Source organism: Pezoporus flaviventris, unplaced genomic scaffold, assembly GCF_033815535.1.
Source record: "Pezoporus flaviventris isolate CSIRO_AGI_PZ_B2104156 unplaced genomic scaffold, CSIRO_AGI_Pfla_v1 ptg000116l, whole genome shotgun sequence".
Classification (NCBI taxonomy): Eukaryota; Metazoa; Chordata; class Aves; order Psittaciformes; family Psittacidae; genus Pezoporus; species Pezoporus flaviventris.
In genome coordinates, this window is record NW_026892664.1 from 2084783 (window position 1) to 2092071 (window position 7289).

Here is a 7289-nt window from a genome sequence, read left to right on the forward strand (position 1 = left end):
ATATGCGAAATCTGTGATTATGGAATTGAGCATTACTGGCCATTACTGGTCATTATTGTTCACTACTGGTCATTATTAGAGCAAGTGCAGGGTATGGAGAAGCAGCACAACGAATGGTTCTCTTCAAACAGGTTCCGATGGTTTTAAGCGAGGCCTGAGCCTTCAGTAATTCATCCAAATAAGTATCAGGTATTTAATAGCAGGCCTGAGAGAGCACCATCTGTTTTGTGTCTAAATTGTGCTAAATGAAAGTAGTGCCCACAAAAAAGAGGCTCAGGCTTGAGGTAAGGCACTGACCACCGTCTCCATTGCCTGATTTATAAGCATTTCCTCAGTGATGAACTGGTGGAAGGTCAAGAGGATTTGATACAGCTCTGGTGTCCCCACCACAAGGAGGATGTGGAGCTGCTGGAGCAAGTCCAGAGATGCAACAAGGATGCTCAGGGGCTGGAGCACCTCCCGTATGGGGCCATGCTGGGGACATTGGGGCTGTGCAGCCTGGAGAAGAGAAGCTGCTTAAAGTCCACAGAGCAGCTTCCAGTGTCTGAAGGGGACTACAACAAACCTGCAGGAGTGCTTTGGCCAAGGGCCTGTAGGGACAGCCAAGGGGAATGGCTTGAGCCTGCCAGAGGGGAGACTGAGATGAGCTCTTAGGCAGAAGCTCTTCCCTGGGAGGGTGCTGAGGCGCTGGCACAGGGTGCCCAGAGAGCTGTGGCTACCCCATCCCCGGCAGTGTTCAAGGCCAGGTTGGAAACAGGGGCTTGGAGCAAGCTGCTCTAGTGGAACGTGTCCCTGCCCATGGCAGGGGTTGGAATTGGAGGAGCTTTAAGGTCCCTTCTAACACAAACCAGGCTGGGATTCTCAGAAATAAAGCTCTGACAGTCTGTTGGTCAACAAAGCCCTTGTGCTAAATGGGGACGAGTCATATCTGAGCCTCTGCTCTGCTGCGAATTTAAGTAGGGGTGTAAAGAGCCTGAGTGCAGGTGGGAGGGAGGATTAGGGGTCTTCCTCACCCCTGAACACCCAAGGTGCTGCTTGTCTGGGTATCTTGAGTTTTGTAATGTCTCTTCATCTAGGAGAAGCATTCAGGACACACCAGCACTCAGGATTCTTCAGATGAAGACTGGGAAATCTGACTTCACCTTGATATATCCTCAAAGCAGCCACGTTTTGAGCCAATGCTTTTGACCAAAATGGTGTACAATCACTAGTCAACTGTATGGAAATAAATGCATGTGATGGAAAGGACTCCCCATGACCAGCGCAAACCATCCACACAGAGGATGCTTCGTTGTGTTTGTTTTCAGCTCCATTCAATGCAATATTAGATGATCCCTGTGGATGTAAAGGGCTTCCTCAGGGAAACACTGAAAGGAAGGGGTATGTGATAGATGGGGAAACACAAAGCAAAGTCTCCTGGGCCTTTCTTCCTGGGTAGGTCTCTGCAGGAGAACTGGTCTTGGAGGTGTTGATGCAGCCAGAAGGAGTTTGGGGAATGAATGGTTCCTTCAAACAGGTTCAGGTGATTTTAAGTGTGGACTGAGTCTTCAATAATTCATCCAAATAAGTATCAGTTATTTAATAGCAGGAGTGAGACAACACCATGTTTTTTTGTGTTTGAATTGTGCTAAATGAAAGTAGTTCCCACAAAAAAGGAGGCTCGGCCTTGAGGTAAGGCAGTGACAACTTTCTCCGTTGCTGGTTGATAACTGTTCATCCCAAGCAAGCTTGAAGATCTGAGGGAAGGGGCAAAGGTTCAATACAGCTCTGGTATCCCCTGCAGTTCTGATACAGTTTTGGTGTCTATAGAATCCTAGAATCATAGAATAGTTAGGGTTGGAAAGGACCTTAACATCACCTAGTTCCAACCCCCCTGCCATGGGTAGGGACACCTCAGACTGAACCATCTCACCCAAGGCTCTGTCCAACCTTGCCTCGAACACTGTCAGGGATAGAACATTCACAACCTCCCTGGGCAACCCATTCCAGTGCCTCACCACCCTCACAGGAAAGAATTTCCTCCTTATATCTAACCTAAACTTCCCCTGTTTGAGTTTGAACCCGTTACCCTTTGTCCTATCACTACAGTCCCTAATGAAGAGTCCCTCCTCAGCATCCCTATAGGCCCCCTTCAGATACTGGAAGGCTGCTATGAGGTCTCCCCGCAGCCTTTTCTTCTCCAGGCTGAACAGCCCCAACTTTCTCAGCCTGTCTTCATACGGGAAGTGCTCCAGTCCCTGATCATCCTCGTGGCCTCCTCTGGACTTGTTCCAACAGTTCCATGTCCTTTTTATGTTGAGGACACCAGAACTGCACACAATGCTCCAGGTGAGGTCTCACAAGAGCAGAGTAGAGGGGCAGTCTAACCTCCTTCAACCTGCTGGTCATGCTCCTTTGGATGCAGCCCAGCATACACTTGGCTTTCTGGGCTGCAAGCACACACTGCTGGTTCATGTTCATTTTCACATCGACCAGCACCCCCAAGTCCTTCTCTGCAGGGAGCATAAGAAGGCCATGGAGCTGCTGGAGTAAGTCCAGAGGAGGCCACAAGGATGATCAGGGGCTGGAGCAGCTCCCGTATGGTGCCAGGCTGAGAACACTGGGGCTGTTGAGCCTGGAGAAGAGAAGCTGCTTGGAGACCTCAGAGCAGCTTCCAGTGTCTGAAGGGGGTTACAAGGATGCAGGAGAGGGACTCTTCATCAGAGACTGTAGGGATAGGACAAGGGGTGGTGGGTTCAGACTGAAACAGAGGGGATCCAGATTGGACGTGAGGAAGGAATTCTTCACTATGAGGGTACTGAGGTGCCACCACAGGGTGCCCAGAGAAGCTGTGGCTGCCCCATCCCTGGCAGTGTTCAAGGCCAGGTTGGACACAGGGGTTGGAGCAAACTGCTCTAGTGGAAGGGATCCCTGCCTGTGGCAGGGGTTGGAAGTTGAGAGCTTTTGGGTTCCTTCCAACATAAACCAGTCTGGGACTCTGTGATACCTGATATGAGCATCCAATACTTTTATCCCGTGTAAGCGAGCTGGAGCAGTGCTAAGGACCTGTGAGAGGCGCACATAGGTTAGCATGTGGCCAGAAGTGTGTCCCAACTAAAATCTTCCTGGGATGTGTGGTCCTTACATCTTTTCCTTTTTGGATGCTCAGTACCAGGTCTGTGCTTTGTGGATTTGACCATGTCACATCCCCTTCTGTATGTCATCACATTATTGAGGGGGAAGATGCTCTAAATGAAACAGTAGATGGAGGGGTTTTAACATTTAATCCAAACACACCATTTCTGTTTAATGAACTGTACAATTACTGGAAGAACATGTAGTTGTATAATGACAAACTGAATAAATTTGTGGTTTAAAATAAGCACCTTTGGAAATCATGGTCTTCTGCAAAGAACTGTGATGAATAATGAATGAATGCAATGGCAACCAGTCAAAATCTAATTTAAGTTGGCGTGAAGTGAAATGCTCACTTTATAAGCTTTTAATCAAAGTTTCTGATGGAGTTTTCATGAAAAATAGAGACATTTGGACAATTCCCTCAAGAAAAGAGAACACAACATGTGAAGCATCTTTTTCAGATAGAATAAGAGAGGGACTCTTCATCAGGGCCTGTAGGGACAGGCCAATGGGAATGGCTTTAACCTGCCAGAGGGGAGACTGAGATGAGCTCTAAGGCAGAAGCTCTTCCCTGTGATGGTGCTGAGGCCCTGGCACAGGGTGCCCAGAGAAGCTGTGGCTGCCCCATCCCTGGCAGTGTTCAAGGCCAGGTTGGACACAGGGACTTGTATCAAGCTGCTCCAGTGGAAGGTGTTGGGGTTGGAACTGGATGAGCTTTAAGCTCCCTTCTAACCCAAACCATTCCATGATTCCATGATTTTGCATAACTAAGGAAGGATGATTCTCATTAACACAATAAAGGAGCTCTTCGCTACTTTCTGCTCCATTCTTTCATCCCCTGCACACAGGAATACATCAGAGGAGGCTGAATGCAGAGCTGCCACTGTGTTTAGGGCATTGGGTGGTGGAAAACGCTGTTCCCCTCTCCTTGAGACATCAGGGAGTGCAGCCACAGTAATTGCCATGGCCAGCATCACCTGGGTCCTTCTCACACACCCTCTGCCATAGGCTCAGGCTCTATTTAAGCTCAGTCCTGGAACTGGGCCCACTTCCAGGGCTCTGCTTTAACTGGGCTTGCTCCTGGTCTGTTACAACCATGAACTTGACTCTTAGTTTACTCTGGGAAACTAAGGGAAGAAGCAGTGGAAGCTGCTGCTGTGCTCAGGCACAAGGGGACCGTGCTCTGCTTTGTGGTCACTTTCAGCTCCCAGCTCACCTTCCCATTGGGAATAACTGGTCCTGACTGCTCCCTTGAGGCACCTTGCATCATGCAAACAGCACAAACAACTCTCAATGAGAGGCAAGACCCTCTGGTGTCCAAGCTAGGGACAAGGCAAGCTCTAATGGAAACTAAGTGTTATAAACATCTCCCCCTCCTTGTCTGTGTCTGTCTCTTAGGGAAAATGACCCCTGTTCAACTGGGTGCTCCAGATAGATTTTGGTTTACTCTACATCAGGCATCCAAATGCTAACTCCTACATCTGAGGGGGGAAAAAAAAAGTTAGAATTCTAGGTATAGCCTACAGTGGGTATGCTTAGTCATGATTTCCATGTAGAACTAACAGAAATGGTGCTGGGAGTCTTTCTCTTTTATTTTTAGCTATGAAAAACACAATGTCAGGACTAACTTGGGTGCAACCATGTGCAAAGTACCATGAAGTAACAGATGATCCCCCCTCTCCTGCAATGCATCCAGGTCTCTATTTGCTACAGAAAGAGCTTATTGCTAAAGGTCTCTAACAGGTTGCAGTTGGTTATTTCTGCTTTGCAGAGCATGAAGTTCTGCAGCATTCCTCAGTGGTACCTTCTCAGTTAACAGGTTGTGTTGGGGAAGAGTTGGGTGGGAGGAAATATCACAGCAGCCCCACAACAAGAAAATAGGGGAAAAAAAACATACTTCTCCCTAAAGACATTACATTCAATCACACTAAAATCCTTGGCAATAGGGGAAAATCCTACTCTCAGCCTCTACTTCTCCTAAACCAGATGTGAGATGAAGCCCACAGCAAGGAGGTTAGAAATAGGTGGCCTTTAAGCTCCCTCCAACCCACACAGTTCTGAGACCTCTTTGGCTGAGCTGAATGTTTGCAGTGGTAGGAAGGAAGGTGCAGGATGACAGACACAGCTCTGCTGCCTCCAGGCTGGGATGTCCTGGTCACACAGAGATTTAGCATCTTCCCAATGCTCAATCACAGCAGGTACCATGCTCATCCTCTGGCAACTCAGTGGCTCTGCTTCTCCTCCCATTTCCTTACTTTGCACTGCACATCCTTCTGGAAGCAAATGGGATTTTATGCATTTCCTTGCATTAGCCCAAAGTAAAGTGATGTATTTCGGATGTACCTCATCAAAACCCTTCATCCCCCTTTGAACTTACCTCTGGATGAATCACTGCTTGAATCAGTGCAACTTCTAAAGTTAAACTGAAGAGGGAAATTCCTCATGGGCTTATTTTGCCACCTCCTATGATATCACATCTATTTTCCCCAAAAGAAAAACCCCAAGAGATGACAAGAGAATATTTATCAGAGACCTATATTGAGGGGATGCTTAACATCACCGAGCCTCTGCAGAGTTTAAAGCATGGTTAGAATGTGCTGTACCTGCTCCTGTAAAGACATTCAGTTCCTTCCTCCTCCAGACAGCTGACACAAAACAAGTCAAAAAGGGAAAGAGGAGGAGTTCTATCATCCAGCTGGGACCGGGTTGGTCAATGAGCAGCTCGCAATGAGGTTATTTGCTGTTGCTTTTCTAAGGGCATCTTTAACATCCTTGTTCCTCAAGCTGTAGATCAGAGGGTTGAGCATAGGGACAAGGAGGGTGTAAAACACAGCGGTGACTTTCTCTGTCTCCAGGGAGTACTTGGAAGCTGATTGCATGTGGCTGAGCCCAGCAAGGACGTAGAACAAGGTAACGGTCAGGAGGTGGGAGGCACAAGTAGAGAAGGCTTTGTGCCTTCCTTCAGCAGACCTAATCCTCAGGATGGACAAGAGGATGTATACATAGGAGGTGATGATGAGGACGAGCACAGACATGGAAATGCTCCCATGAAGAATTACAAGCAAAAGCTCATTGAGGTGGCTGTTGGAGCAGGAGAGCTTCAGCAAAGGGTTAGTGTCACAGAAGTAATGGTTGATGGTGTTTGGACCGCAGAAAGGCAACAGCAGCAAGCAACAGGTTTGGATTAGGGAGTTCAAAATCCCCCCCATGTATGATGCAGCCACCAGCTGAACACAGACCCCGTGGGGCATGGAAACCGTGTAGAGCAGTGGGTTGCAGATGGCTACATAGCAGTCATAAGCCATCACAGCCAGCAAGAGCACCTCTGTGGTCACAAACATGAGGAAGAAGAAATGCTGCAGGAAGCAGGCAGGGTAAGAGATGGTTTTGTTTTCCACCAAGAAGGCAAGAAGCAGCTTTGGAGCAAAGACAGAGGAGTAGCAAAGATCGAGAACAGAGAGATTGCAGAGGAAGAAGTACATGGGGGTGTGCAGCCGGGGGCTTGTCTTGATCACTGCCATCAGCCCAAGGTTGCCCATGAGAGTGATGAGATAAATCATGACGAAGATTACAGAGAGGAGTCTGCATCTTGGGCTCGCTTGTCAGGCCAAGGAGGATGAAGTGGGTCACTGCGGTGTGGTTGCCTTCAGCCCCGTTACTGTATTGCATGGCAGCATCCCTGCGGGAAGGAGGAAAGATGGAGTGAAATAGGGAAGAGCAATGCCATGTGGCTTGCATGTACTCTGTTAGGTTGGACATTAGAACAATAAAGATTTGATAGTTGAGGCAACGCTTAACTGTGGTTCTTGGTGAATCTTCACAGGCAGAGAAACACATCCAAAAACCATTCAGAAATCTCTTAATCATGAGGCTAAATCAGACCTTTTCTTTTAAAAACCCAAACCCAATCTTGAACCATTTGAAAACTGGAGAAGAGGTGCAAACTGGTCATCACATTTCATTAGGGAGGCAGAAAAAGGGACTGTGCATTCCATTTGCTCCATGAGAAAGACTGAAAATATCTGAGTGTGATGCCCCAGGAGCCCTGAATCCATCACCCCAGCTCTGATACAGCATTGCTGGATCCCCAGCTGCACACAACAACTCCCGATTCTCAGGAGGTTTCCCTGGCAGCCTGGGGCAGAAAGTCCTGTCCTAGACAGCAAAAATAG

At 48.0% G+C, this 7289-nt stretch overlaps 1 pseudogene; it reads right to left on the reverse strand.

The window, feature by feature from the left end:
* Positions 1 to 5804: 5804 nt before the first annotated feature.
* Positions 5805 to 6786, reverse strand: LOC133282199 (olfactory receptor 5J3-like; annotated as a pseudogene).
* Between the last annotated feature and the right edge of the window lie 503 nt (positions 6787 to 7289).